The sequence below is a fragment of the Etheostoma spectabile genome, chromosome 4 (genome assembly GCF_008692095.1).
Source record: "Etheostoma spectabile isolate EspeVRDwgs_2016 chromosome 4, UIUC_Espe_1.0, whole genome shotgun sequence".
In the NCBI taxonomy this organism is placed as follows: domain Eukaryota; kingdom Metazoa; phylum Chordata; class Actinopteri; order Perciformes; family Percidae; genus Etheostoma; species Etheostoma spectabile.
In genome coordinates this window covers 12,867,353-12,880,753 of record NC_045736.1, presented here as the reverse complement: position 1 = coordinate 12,880,753, position 13,401 = coordinate 12,867,353, and the positions used below count along the sequence as shown (strand labels likewise).

The 13,401-nt window shown below is 41.4% G+C and overlaps 1 protein-coding gene and 4 non-coding genes across 5 annotated transcripts in view; all 5 read left to right on the top strand.

The window, feature by feature from the left end:
• LOC116687471 (zinc finger protein 420-like) overlaps positions 1-13,401 on the top strand; it is a gene marked incomplete at its 3' end in the record, with an annotated part of 97,313 nt that overhangs the window by 6,948 nt on the left and 76,964 nt on the right. The gene's annotated exons all lie outside the window — the stretch shown is intronic.
• Positions 2,572-2,653, top strand: trnal-aag (transfer RNA leucine (anticodon AAG)). The gene has a single exon. It is a non-coding gene; the product is annotated as a tRNA-Leu (tRNA).
• On the top strand, positions 5,524-5,595 carry trnap-cgg (transfer RNA proline (anticodon CGG)). The gene has a single exon. It is a non-coding gene; the product is annotated as a tRNA-Pro (tRNA).
• On the top strand, positions 6,425-6,496 carry trnag-ucc (transfer RNA glycine (anticodon UCC)). The gene has a single exon. It is a non-coding gene; the product is annotated as a tRNA-Gly (tRNA).
• On the top strand, positions 13,110-13,191 carry trnay-aua (transfer RNA tyrosine (anticodon AUA)). The gene has a single exon. It is a non-coding gene; the product is annotated as a tRNA-Tyr (tRNA).

Sequence of the window (13,401 nt, the reverse complement as noted above, 5' to 3'; positions counted from 1 at the left end):
GAAATTCCTTCCTCCCTTGTGTGTTGTCACGTTCACAAGAATGGGAAGTGTATACGTATGTAGAGATGGACGAACGACCCAAAAGCATAATACTTCTGGCCACGGCTGGCGCCGAGTCATAACAACAGACAAAAAAAAAGAGGTGGGGTTAGACAGTGTTCAGCCCTGACAGAATAGAGAATGTTGTTAAAGTTTCTGTACAGCAGGAGAGGAGTTGTTTTGGAGAGTGAGACTTTGTTGAAACAAAATAAAGACAGCTGTGCAACTGAGTCAAGGTTTAGAACATGGTGAGATTTAATTATTCCCTGTAGAGAATAACCAAGTGGGAAGACAGTTTTCACAGAGTTAACGCAGTAACAGTGTGACAACCTCTTGCAAAATTAAAACGGTAGCATCCCCGTCTTATATCCTGTTTCCCCTAGAGAAGAAAATGACGTGTTTTGCAAAACACGTAATTTTCCCATTACATGGTCTACACAGTTCTTCTCTAGACGTCATGGGCGGGGCTTCCAGTACCTCGTGGACTGGGAGGCTGACGGTTCTGAGGACCTACTCCGGGACTTCTATAGGCTCCATCCTGGTGCTCCTGGCAGTCCGCTCGGTGGAATTCGTCAGAGGGGTGGTACTATCATGACTCCGGCATCATGACTTGATGTTGCCGGTGTTTTATGTTGCTCTAACCAACATCTGTTTGTCCCAAGTGTCCTGAACGCATCACAGCTGATCCTCCACTACACACACCTGCAGTCTGCACATCTGGTCCTGATCACCACCTCTGCTCCATTTAAGCCATGACCTGACATCCATTCCCTGCCGGGTCGATAGCGTAATCATTTCATCTGGATTGGAAATCATTCCGTCAAATTCAAATTCAAGAAGTTGTCTCTGTTCGTGTGTTAACAGACACACCTGGGCCAAGTTGGAAACCAGAATCAGCTTTAAATCCAGTCCTAATCTAGTCCTCACTATGTTTCAAATTATTTCACTGGAGTTAGTTATTATTTTTGCATCATCAATACCAAATTGAATCTAATTGAATGGGAATATTCACAGACTTCTCACAAAATAACAACTCAATTCATGTCTTGCTACTCGTTCAGAATATTATTAACCTGGAGTCCCAGTCTCTGTCACAATACATAAGATAACATAATTATCTCTTCTTCTGCTTGAGTACGGGAAGTCAGTACTTTTGGCATCTCTGGATGTTAACACGTAACTTCATCCGTCTTTGCTGTTGCATTGCAATAACAAATAGCTACATTTGTGTAAATTACTGCACCATCAGGTTTGTGATGAAGAAGGTTCTTACTATTTTCAAAGCAGTGCAATAACAATTTCATTGTAGGTCTACTGTGTGTCCTTAAAAATTGTGCTTTTTGCTGTCAAATTCTTTTTTGTTTCAATACGGCTCTGTTTTTGTACATACTTGGCCAACATTTTAAAATGCATGCAGGTATACATGCATACAGGGGTACGCCTTTGTTTAGGAACCCATGCTGAAGTTGACTAAAAAGAGGATTTTAAAAAACATCTTTTGGCGATTGATCTTAATGCCTTAATTTGCGTTATATTGTCCAGCAGAAATTCAACAGGTGTGTTGGTTTTTGACTATGGTTTATACCATAGGTTTTGAAGCCATATGCAACATTACCATTACATGTTTTACCCAGGTTTCTTCTTTTATTCAGTGATATTTTAATTTCCTTGCGGGAGTCTAAGTCTATCTCAGAAAAAAGTTAAATAAAATCTGAAAATCTTATGTAGCTCAGTGGTGGAGCTCATGCTTTCCATGTATGAGGACCATGCATCTCCAGCAGGTATTATGGTAGAGTCTTTAAAAGAGCTGCTAAAGATATTACCTCCTGTGGTAATCTGACTGGTAGGGTTATAGAACGTAGTGGTAGACTAAGACCTCCTGTGGTAATCTGACTGGTAGGGTTATAGAACGTAGTGGTAGACTAAGACCTCCTGTCACACAAACTAAGCAGTATGCTCTTTCTTTTATACCTCAGACTATCAGAAAGCACGACAAGCACTTTAAATGCACATGTTTTACAGTCTCTATTTTACTGTATTTATGTACTTAAACTGTAGTATGTTTATAGTATTATGCTCCAGTTTTTAGAGGTGTTACAGCAGTTATGAGCACTGTAGTTTCCATTTTCATAGATGAAATAAACTGGACATGCTATTAGGTTTACTCTTCAGCCGATGGAAACCTTACATCCCAGACACTTGCTTTGCTAAACATCCACAGACTGGAAATAGACTTAGTGCTGATACAAATGATGAGATTTAGCAGAGGATGGTTTCGATCCATCGACATGGGCCCAGCACGCTTCCGCTGCGCCACTCTGCTCTGCTGTTTGGGCTCAGGGGATGGAAATTCTGTGATTCACATTTTGAGGGAAGGTGGCAACAAAGGTTCTAACAGCTTACGGGTGGCAAAGTTTAACATTTTGTAGACCTTGCAACTTGCGTATCACTCTGCTCAGCCTCCCTGGTCTACTCCAAGGTGGTGGAAAGTAAGCTTCAGCCAATCCTCCGCCAAGTTGGCTCTTATTTGCATGTAGTGTGGCCGAGTGGTCTAAGGCGCTGGATTAAGGCTCCAGTCTCTCTGGAGGCGTGGGTTCAAATCCCACCATTGCCATTTGCATCTATTACTTAGCTGGAAGCCAACCAATGTGATGTCACTGCTGTGTGATTTGGGCTGAACTTGGTGAAGTAACTAGAATCATCCATCAATCACCGTGCCGAGATTGTTCCTTGTTAACCTGAGGTTCCTCTGCTAAATCTCATCATTTGTATCAGCACTAAGTCTATTTCCAGTCTGTGGATGTTTAGCAAAGCAAGTGTCTTGGATGTAAGGTTTCTATCTGCTGAAGAGTAAACCTAATAGCATGTCCAGTTTATTTCATCTATAAAAATGGAAACTACAGTGCTCATACCTGCTGTAACACCTCTAAAAACTGGAGCATAATACTAGAAACATACTACAGTTTAAGAACATAAATACAGTAAAATAGAGACTGTAAAACATGTGCATTTAAAGTGCTTGTTGTGCTGTCTGATGGTCTGAGGTATAAAAGAGAGAGCATACCGCTTAGTTTGTGTAACCGGAGGTCTTAGTCTACCACTACGTTCTATAACCCTACCAGTCAGATTACCACAGGAGGTAATATCTGTTGCAGCGCTTTTAAAGACTCTACCATAATACCTGCTGGAGATGCCAGGTCCTCATACATGGAAAGCATGCTCTCTACCACTGAGCTACATCTCCTGAAGATTTTCAGTTTTTTAAAACTGTTTTCTGAGATTGACTTAGACTTATCTTTATTAATCCTTTTACTTACTTAGGGTGCTTTAGGTAACTGCCTTCCAAGCAGTTGACCTGGGTTTGATTCCCAGCCTTTGCAGTAGTTTTCGTTGAGTGATATTACTTACTCTATTTGTCAAGAAGTAACCAGAAAGGTTACTTGCCCAACCTGGTTTAATACAATATTAGATTTCTGTTATGGTACAAATAAGGCAGTATATCAATCAATCAAGCTTCCTCCATAAGGATCCACAGACTGAGGCAGTCTACTACAATTTGTACTTTCTACTCCTTACATTTTATAAAATTGGCTTGTTACTTTAGTTTTGTACTAAAAGTCGTATATCAGGTGTGATTGTGAGAGAAAAGAGCAAGAGACTAGTTGTCCGGAGGATAATCAGTTGAGATTGTGTGCGTCTTTGAGAACTGTAAGTCCTAGAACTGATGTCGTCAGTTCATTTAAGCCTGTTCTTGTATTGGTCTGTAGTTCTGGCAAATTTAAAAGTTAGCTTGTTTGTGTTCTTCACCTGTTACCTAGGTTACACCTGTTAGCTAGCTTACACCTGCCTGATTCGATATAATGGCCATTGTTAAATGTCCTTGCTCATTAAGATAATGTAATTGATATTGGGTTTATTGTTATTATTTACTAGCATATATGATTCCTATGCCTTGTGTATGGTAGCCTTTACAATGTTATGTATTTCTTTTATTACCACAGCCATAGCAGAGCCCCCCCACCCATGTATATCCTGATGCTTGATTGTAATAATGCTTCAACAAAGAGAAGTTGTCTCTGTTCATGTTTTAACAGACAGCCATAAAGCAAATGCTTGTGGCTTAAAGATCGAGCTCCCGCTCATAAAACATCAGACAGGCGCAGTCTCTGTGGCGCAATAGATCAGCGCAGTCGGCTGTTAACCGAAAGGATGGTGGTTCAAGTCCACCCAGGGACATTTGTTGCTTAAATAACCTGGAGAGAGCCAACTCTGGGATTTATCCTTCTGCAGAACACCATAGAGCAGCCCAAAGATAACCCAAGTGGTCTTATGTCTATTAGAAGGTACAGTTCTGCAAACCATATACATATTAATCTTTGCAGTCATTGGTATGCAGGTCACTTGATGTAATACAAGGAAATATATAAGGCCCCACCCAACAGTTTTGTGATACGTGGCGTGCAACTGTATGTCAATGATCAAGCTTGTTGCTGTGACCAAGAAACCACCAGCAAAATGACTGATACATCATCAGTTCTGAAATTTTCTCGGATGCCAAATATTTGAATTCAAAGTCAGAATCCAATTGACATGTAAGAACAAGACAATGCACGTCCAGCTTCTACATTTCCACATGAGTCAGCTTCCCCAAATTCTGAGTAACAGGAAAATAGCCTGATAAGCAGACATGTGCAGCACGACCTCAAAAAGCCATAAAGCAAATGCTTGTGGCTTAAAGATCGAGCTCTCGCTCTTAAAACATCCGACAGGAGCAGTCGCTGTGGCGCAATAGGTCAGCGCAGTCGGCTGTTAACCGAAAGGATGGTGGTTCAAGTCCACCCAGGGACGTTTGTTTTTAAAATAATCTGGAGAGAGCCAACTCTGGGATTTATGCTTCTGCAGAAGACCATAGAGCAGCCCAAAGATAACCCATGTGGCCTTATGTCTGGTGATATTAACAAACATAATGTTAGTCACGGTCCCTGTGTGTGTCATGATTAGAGCTGTTATATTATACTATCACTTTTTACTGACAAAATCAAGTCTTTGTTTTGGTAAAAATATTTTGTATCAAATGTTTCCTGTTGTCAAATGAGATCGTTAAGCTGAATCGGGCAGTGGAGCCATGAAAAGACCCCATGCCAATCTACCTGACCATAGTCTTTCAAGTCAGTGACAAATCCAAGCTGCATTTCTTTTTTACCAATATTCAATTTCTAATTTTGACAAAAGTAGTCTGTCGTCCAATAGATGGTGGAAACTAGGCTTATCTGCTGTCACTTTTGACCAAAAAATTCAAGTTCCAATGTTGGTAAAATGTTTTGCTTCAAAAGTAGTCTTTCGTCCAATATAATCAGAAAGCTCAATCTGTCAGTGGAGCCATAAAAACACTACATGCCAAACAAACTACTTAACGGTTGGCTTTCGAGTCACTGACTGGTCACATTTACTTGATGGGAAATTGCTAAAAAGTTATGCTTACGTGGCTCGTTGGTCTAGGGGTATGATTCTCGCTTCGGGCGCGAGAGGTCCCGGGTTCAACTCCCGGACGAGCCCTGAAGCAAGGTGCTGTTCCAACCCTAATCTGTACTTTAAAATCCAGTTTATTGTTAAATTAACCCAGATTAGGAGCCAGCACAATTGTAGTACAGCATGTTGGCAATTTTCATATCCTACTTCAACTGCACGCAATAGAAAAAAACTGGGAAAAGATATGAGGAACAATGAGCAGGACATGGCTCTCCTTGTTCATTGGTCTAGGTTTATGATTCTCGCTTAGGGTGCTTTAGGTCCTGGATGAGACTACTTTGCATAGAAGTAGAGGAATGGATTGAATAATCTGGTTTATTTATGGAATATGATGGAAAAGAGTGTCACACGCGAGGCAAATTCATCACAATACTACTATCACTTCTTAGTGGCAAAATCAAGTCGCTTTCCGGCCGCTGCATTTATCAATACGATCATTCTTACGCTCTGATTGATGTGATACGAACGTTTCATGAATATCACGTGAAGCCTGTCGTAAAAGGATTTTTGCGCTCATATCTACCCCACCTCTTTTTTTTGCTTCATGTTATGTCTCGGCAAGAAGTATTATGCTTTTGGGTCGTCCGTCCATCTCTACATCAGAATTGGAAATACTTTATTGATCCCTGAAGGGAAACTCTGGAAAAGAGAGCTCCTTTGAACCAGTGACCTAAAGATTTCAGCTTTATGCCTCTATAGTCCTCCGCTCTACCAACTGAGCTATCAAAGGGAGCTAGCACACATACACACGCACTTCCCATTCTTGTGAATGTGATAACACAGGACCCCCTGGAGGGACTTCCAGTCTCAATGCCCAGATGTATTACAAGATTTGAAGTAAACATTGTATTGCCCAGCGATGGTGGTATAGTGGTGAGCATAGCTGCCTTCCAAGCAGTTGACCTGGGTTCGATTCCCAGCCATCACAGTAGCTTTCTTTGAGTTGTGTTACTTGCTTTATTTGTCAAGAAGTCAGCAGAAAGGTTACTTGCCCAACCTGGTTTGATAAAATCTCTTTGAGCTGCACGATAATGGCCAAAATGATAACGACAATTAGAGATCACGATTAACTATCGCAATTATTTGTGGATTTTCTTCTCCAAAGTGCTGGAAAGGAAGGTTTCACGAATTGTTGAACCTCAGGTTAACAAAGAACAATCTCAGCAAGGTGATTGATGGATGATTCTAGTTACTTCACCAAGTTCAGGCCAAATGACACAGCTGTAAGACATCACATTGGTTAGCTTCCAGCGATGTAATATTTACATCGCTGTGGTGGGATTTGAACCCACGCCTCCAGAGAGACTGGAGCCTTAATCCAGTGCCTTGGACCACTCAGCAACACTACCTGCAAGTATCAGCTCTCCACATCGTGACAAACACAGGCACCATAACTAACGGTATGCTTGTAAATGTTATTGGGAAAAAACCTTTGCAAGGAAAAAGCCAATACTTTATTAAAAAATGTTATCACACTTTTTCATTTTTCTCTGGCATTGTTGATTATTAGAATCATGTAACCAGCATTAAGTGAATATGCAAAAGAAGATGTTCACAAGTTCAGCCCAGGTAAATGCTCAGCCAAGGAGTGCCGGACCTGTTATTGTTTTTAGGAAGCACATTTACAGCTATACACTTTGCCAATCAGTGTCTCACCCTGGCCGCCATCAAAGATGCCATTTGGACCTCCAGAAACTTGCTGGTATTTCTGTTTAGTCTTTGGTCTTGGACAGTTACCTTGCAATCTAAAACTGTATATCCTATTGTCTCTGGAACAATAGTTGTCAGTTGGAGGAGTAATAGCTCTTTACATCATGTAAGACTTGATTTCTCCATTTTTTTTTTGCAAAAAAACTCTCCAGAAAGTGCCATTTAATGGTTTATTTTTCAATTTTTCTTCCTGGGGGGGCATACCCCCAGACCCCCCTAGGGAGAGCCCCATCCCCCACAAATAACAAATCGCAATTTAAACCCTGAAGGATAAAGACCCAAAATAATTGCTTTGTACGCGGCAAAATATGGGTTGGCCCCCCCAAATCTCACTCCAAGGTTTGGGGAAAAGTTGGCAGCCCTGCTCTCTGTCCCATTTGTCTTCCGCTTAGTCATCCTCCTTACCCTCTTGATCTTCCTGGAGAGACAAACCTCTTGCGGTAAGCGTATCTGACTCATTTCAGTTTCCTGTGCTTGTGTTGGTAGAGTGTTGCTGCTCACCAATTACAGTTCAATTTGTTAGTTTCGTTATTACAGCGGCTAACTGTCCGTTAAACACTTTTTCTTAAAGTATTTCTCCTAAGCACTCAGTTTTTTACATGTTCAGTGACTTGTTAAGAACACTTGGTAGCTAATGCTACCGTACTTTAGCGTCGCTGTTAGCCATAAGCAACATCTGACTAAATAATATTTAGTCATGTGTTTTAATCCCACAGAGTTGAAATTGAACCTTCCAACAGCAAAATATATACAAATGTGCATTTCTTGTGTGGGTAGTGGAATTTCTAAGATGCAGAGTCCCTAGAACTGTGGTTGCAGAGTGGAGGTGTAGTCTAGTCTCCATTTAGATTAGATTAGATTAGATTCAACTTTATTGTCATCACACATGTACAGGTACAATGCAACGAAATACAGTTTAGAGAGTTTAGAGAGCCTCCGAGCCGCAGCTAGTGAAAGCGCTGCCACATGCACTCTGAAAAGGATATATGCAGACAGCAGGATAATACAAGACATAACATAATGCACAAGACTACATACATGAAGGAATAATTGGTGTATGGTGTCTGTGGATGTGAGTGCGTGGGAGACACAAACTGTGTGGGTTGGCTCAGTTCAGTCCGGCCTTGACTATGAGTGTGTGTGCGTGTGTATGTGAAATGTGAGACAGACTTACTGCGCTGTGCAAAACCGCTCAGTTCAGCCCGGCCTTGACCATGGACGTGAGGTGGAAACACAAGAAAGAAAGAGCGTGTGTGACACCAGCTGAGCTTTACAGCCCAGACAAGCTTCCTAATCACTCACTGGAATAATGTGAGACTCAACTCAGACGTGGCATATCTGTAAGCCAGTAACATCCCTGGTTTATAGTGGCCCATTTGAATAAATATTGGCACAGAAACCCAGTTCAATAAGTTTATTCACAACGTCAGTCAGAATCAGTGGTTGACTTTACATTCCTTTTGAAAAAGGACTCGTGAATTTTCCCAAGGGACTTCATTAACGGTGAAGGTGCACTTAAGCTCCTGAAATATAAAAAACAATTAGTGCATCTTGTTTAACATTTGACATTGATGCACTGGGGCAGACCAGTGCTTTAAGGTGTGTTTTTCCCTGAGTTTCATACACAATCTGAAGTCTGATTAGACCACACCCCAGGACTCTGTGGGTGTCTTTCTCTCTTTAGCTCAGATGCACCTGTAGGGTCAGGACTAATGAGACCTGCCCTGCTTCTATGTAGTCAATATACACTCACCTAAAGGATTATTAGGAACACCTATTCAATTTCTCATTAATGCAATTATCTAATCAACCAATCACATGGCAGTTACTTCAATGCATTTAGGGGTGTGGTCCTGGTCAAGACAATCTCCTGAACTCCAAACTGAATGTCAGAATGGGAAAGAAAGGTGATTTAAGGAATTTGGAGCATGGCATGGTTGTTGGTGCCAGACGGGCCGGTCTGAGTATTTCACAATCTGCTCAGTTACTGGGATTTTCACGCACAACCATTCTTAGGGTTTGCAAAGAATGGTGTGAAAAGGGAAAAACATCCAGTATGCAGCAGTCCTGTGGGCGAAAATGCCTTGTTGATGCTAGAGGTCAGAGGAGAATGGGCTGACTGATTCAAGCTGATAGAAGAGCAACTTTGGCTGAAATAACCACTCGTTACAACCAAAGTATGCAACGAAGCATTTGTGAAGCCACAACACGCACAACCTTGAGGCGGATGGGCTACAACAGCAGAAGACCCCACCAGGTACCACTCATCTCCACTACAAATAGGAAAAAGAGGCTACAATTTGCAAGAGCTCACCAAAATTGGACAGTTGAAGACTGGAAAAATGTTGCCTGGTCTTTCTGTTGAGACATTCAGATGGTAGAGTCAGATCCATCATGCCTTGTTACCACTGTAACAAGGCAGTTCAATAAGTTTATTCACAACGTCAGTCAGAATCAGTGGTTGACCTTACATTCCTTTTGAGAAAGGACTCGTGAATCTTCCCAAGGGACTTCATTAACGGTGAAGGTGCACTTAAGTTCCTGAAATATAAAAAACAATTGTGCATCTTGTTTAACATTTGACATTGATGCACTGGGGCAGACCAGTGTTGGGCTTTAAGGTGTGTTTTTCCCTGAGTTTCAAACACAACCTGAAGTCTGATTAGACCACACCCCAGGACTCTGTGGGTTTCTTTCTCTCTTTAGCTCAGATGCACCTGTTAGGTCAGGACTAATGAGACCTTTATCATTCTTATTGGTCAAAATATTCCTGACATAAGACATTCCCCTCAAAGCTCCGGCCCCTCTAAACCTTGATGCAAAACGGATACAATTTGTTTATAATTTATTTTTTTGATTGTAATTTAAATCACTGTTTAAATATGTGCTTGACCTACTGTTTAAAATGCCATATGATGTGAATTCTGCTGCACCATAATTTCCCCATGGGGACAATAAACAAGAGCAAACAAACGAATGATGAAACAAGCAAGAATATTTAAAAAAAACTTACTGCAATAGAACTAAGGAAAATTAAACCTGATTTGCATTGAAAATAGGTTTTAAAATTCTTTTTTCAGTGAGAAAGGTCAAGATAAGGACTTTGTTACGGACTAAATTACTTGATGAGAAGGGGATGTTGTGCATTGAACAATGCTTCATATTTTGTGTGAAACATAACTTTAATTTTCAGATACAAAAAGTGTAATGAAATGTGTTTGAATACAGCAGATCAGTGGTTCTCAACCTGGGGGTCAGGAGCCCCAAGAGGGTCACAATTTCTAGGGGAATAGTCAAAGAGAAAAAAACTAGACTGGGTAAATGGTTTTTACATTACTAAGTGAGTTTGGTCCCTCGAACACAAAAAGGGTTTGAAGGCGGGTCAGGGTAGAGACGTCAAACAGATAGAAAGGCCATGGAACTGAAGTTTTAAAATTAAGTATTAGCTGTCTGCACAAGCCCTGCGTCAATGAAGATTCCTTCTGGGGACGGTGGTTGCAGTGTGGAGGTGTCTCGTCTCCATTTAGCGGCCATGTCTTTGACTCAAGCAGAGCTTTACAGCAGACTTTCAAGTACCTGGCAGCAATTATAGCAGGAGCCACTGCTAGTGACAGCAAGACTCCAGCATGCACCTCTTGTTCCCAAATCATTAGGTGTGTTTGGATCACAGTATGCCCACCAGGTGGGGCAATAACAGCAAAGTTAAAAAGTAAATGTAAAGTTGTTTATTTAAGCCCCTGGTTTGCAGGTTGTGCACTCTCCAGCAACCTAAAATGTGTAGTCATTTGTTTTAATTCCACTCTAAAAATTGACTCTTACAACATGAAGTGGCTACAGCAAAATGTACACAGTATGTAAAAAATATATTATTTATTGTCTGAGTCATTGAATCTTTCTGAGTGCAGAGTCCTTAGGACTGTGGTTTATTCTTCTGACAAGTGACAGCAACAAAATAAAAAGATTAAGAAGCATTGTGGTGTTCCCAGCGTGATGAATGTAAACTACACTACATACGTCCTGTATCTAGGCACGTTATTGGTCCAGGGATGGGAGACTAATTGAGAAGGTTATGAAACCAATGTAAGCTATAATAAAAAACATTAGTCCTACTTATTAAGGAGTAACACAAACTGTCCTTTATTAGAGAAGGGCAAACGACAAGAAATCATGAATGTATTGGTCTGTGACAATTCTGCCATTAATATTATTGCCATCTGGGAATATCGCTACATGAATATTGTCGCACTTAATCTCTGGTGCGCGTCCTGTATAAACCTGAAGCTGAGAGACGCTGCGCGGCTCATCTCTACTTTTACAGAGAGAGTGGACACTGACGTGACTCGCAGGTCTGCCGGCAGGAATAACTGTTAAACGCGTTTATTTGGGATCAGAAGGCAGCTGATTTGACACACGAGACTCCAGGGTTAATTTTAGCCTGGCTGTTAGCCTGCTCTGGAGCAGGCTAGCCGCAAGGAATAAATCTCCATGGTTACTTGGCTGGGCTTAATTCAATCTGGTTTCGTGCAACCGAGTCGAAGCTAAATTCATTCAGGATAACTTGAATATCCCGGCTTAATCCCTTATCCTAGTTTCGTGTATCAGGCCCCTGGTCTAGACCGTACTCTGTTATGTTATTAACGGAAACCCAACAGTTCCCAGGCCTAGGCCGCAGAGGCAAGGAAAAAACTTCCTTTTAAGAGGCAGAAACCTGGAGCAGAACCATGGCTTAGGGTGGGGGGGCGTCTGCCTCAACTGGTTAGGGGTGAGAGAAAGCGACAGACAGACAGACAGACAGACAGACAGAGAAGAGACATGGAGAATTGTAGTAGAGAGTGTCGAGCAGGGACATGGAGGCAGCAGGTGACTCCAACCACAGATCTAAACTCCTTAACAGTAGGAGTAGAGCAGGTCACCACTATATGGTGACCTGCTCAAGGCGCTGCGTTTGGGTTGCAGTCTCCACTGGAGGTGTGGGTTCAAATTCCACTTCTGACAGCTATTGTTTTCATCTCAAACTAATGTCTGAGACATGATATTAGGAATAAAGAACTTAGCAGTTCTTTGTATTTAAGAGGACATGAATGTGCGCAAAAAACGCAATTGCAAGTAAAGTGTTTTGTGAGCCTCTTTATTGTCAACACATGTAAAGTTACCATGTGTTTGTACACAGTAGACATATCTACTGCTGTATTCACTGTCTGTGGCAAGTCCTTTAAAACCTGTTCTTGACTTGCTTTTTCCCACATCCTCTGAACGCTTTGCTTACTAAATGACTTAAGTTGGCCAATAATTGTTGCTATTTCATCTTTGTTGTGATTGTTGTGTGCCTTTAATATCACACATGTGGATATCATGAAAGAAACTGCCTAGCAAACCTTGAAACACTTGTAAAGGTTCCATGGTGTAATGGTTAGCACTCTGCATTCTGAATCAAGTGAGCTGAGTTCAAATCTCAGTGGAACCTGTTTTTAAGCCATAGGACAGGTGAAATTCAACTTTCCACATCTAGTTTAAAGTAAGCTTACAGGTTTAAGAACATATACTGCGCTGTTCAGCAATGGTGGTATAGTGGTGAGCACAGCTGTCTTCCAAGCAGTTGACCTAAGTTCAATTCTCAGCCATCGCAGTACTTTCTGTTGTGTGGTTACTAGCTTTATTTGTCAAGAAGCAACCAGAAAGGTTACTCGCCCAACCTGATTTGATAAAACATTAAATCTCTGTTATGGTACAAATAAGGGAGCATATCAATCAATCAAGCTGCCTCCACGAGGAGCCACAGACGCAGGAAGCGCACTAAGATTTCTTCAAACAGGTGTGGCATTGATTGTCACGTTGTTGTGGCCAAGTGGTTAAGGCGATGGACTATAAATCCATTGGGGTCTCCCCGCGAAGGTTTGAATCCTGCTGACAATGAGCAGTGTTTTTTTAGAGTTGTAGCAAACCAATGACACATAACAGTATACCAAATTGCAGATGTGCCTTCATAAACAATATTGTGTTTCTTCATAGGTACTGGAAGCCACCAGTCTCCACCAATGTATATCTTAGCATTTATTTTCAGTCTGTGTTACAAGATTTGCAGTGAACGTTGTGTTGTCCAGCAGAAAGGCAACAGGTGTGTTA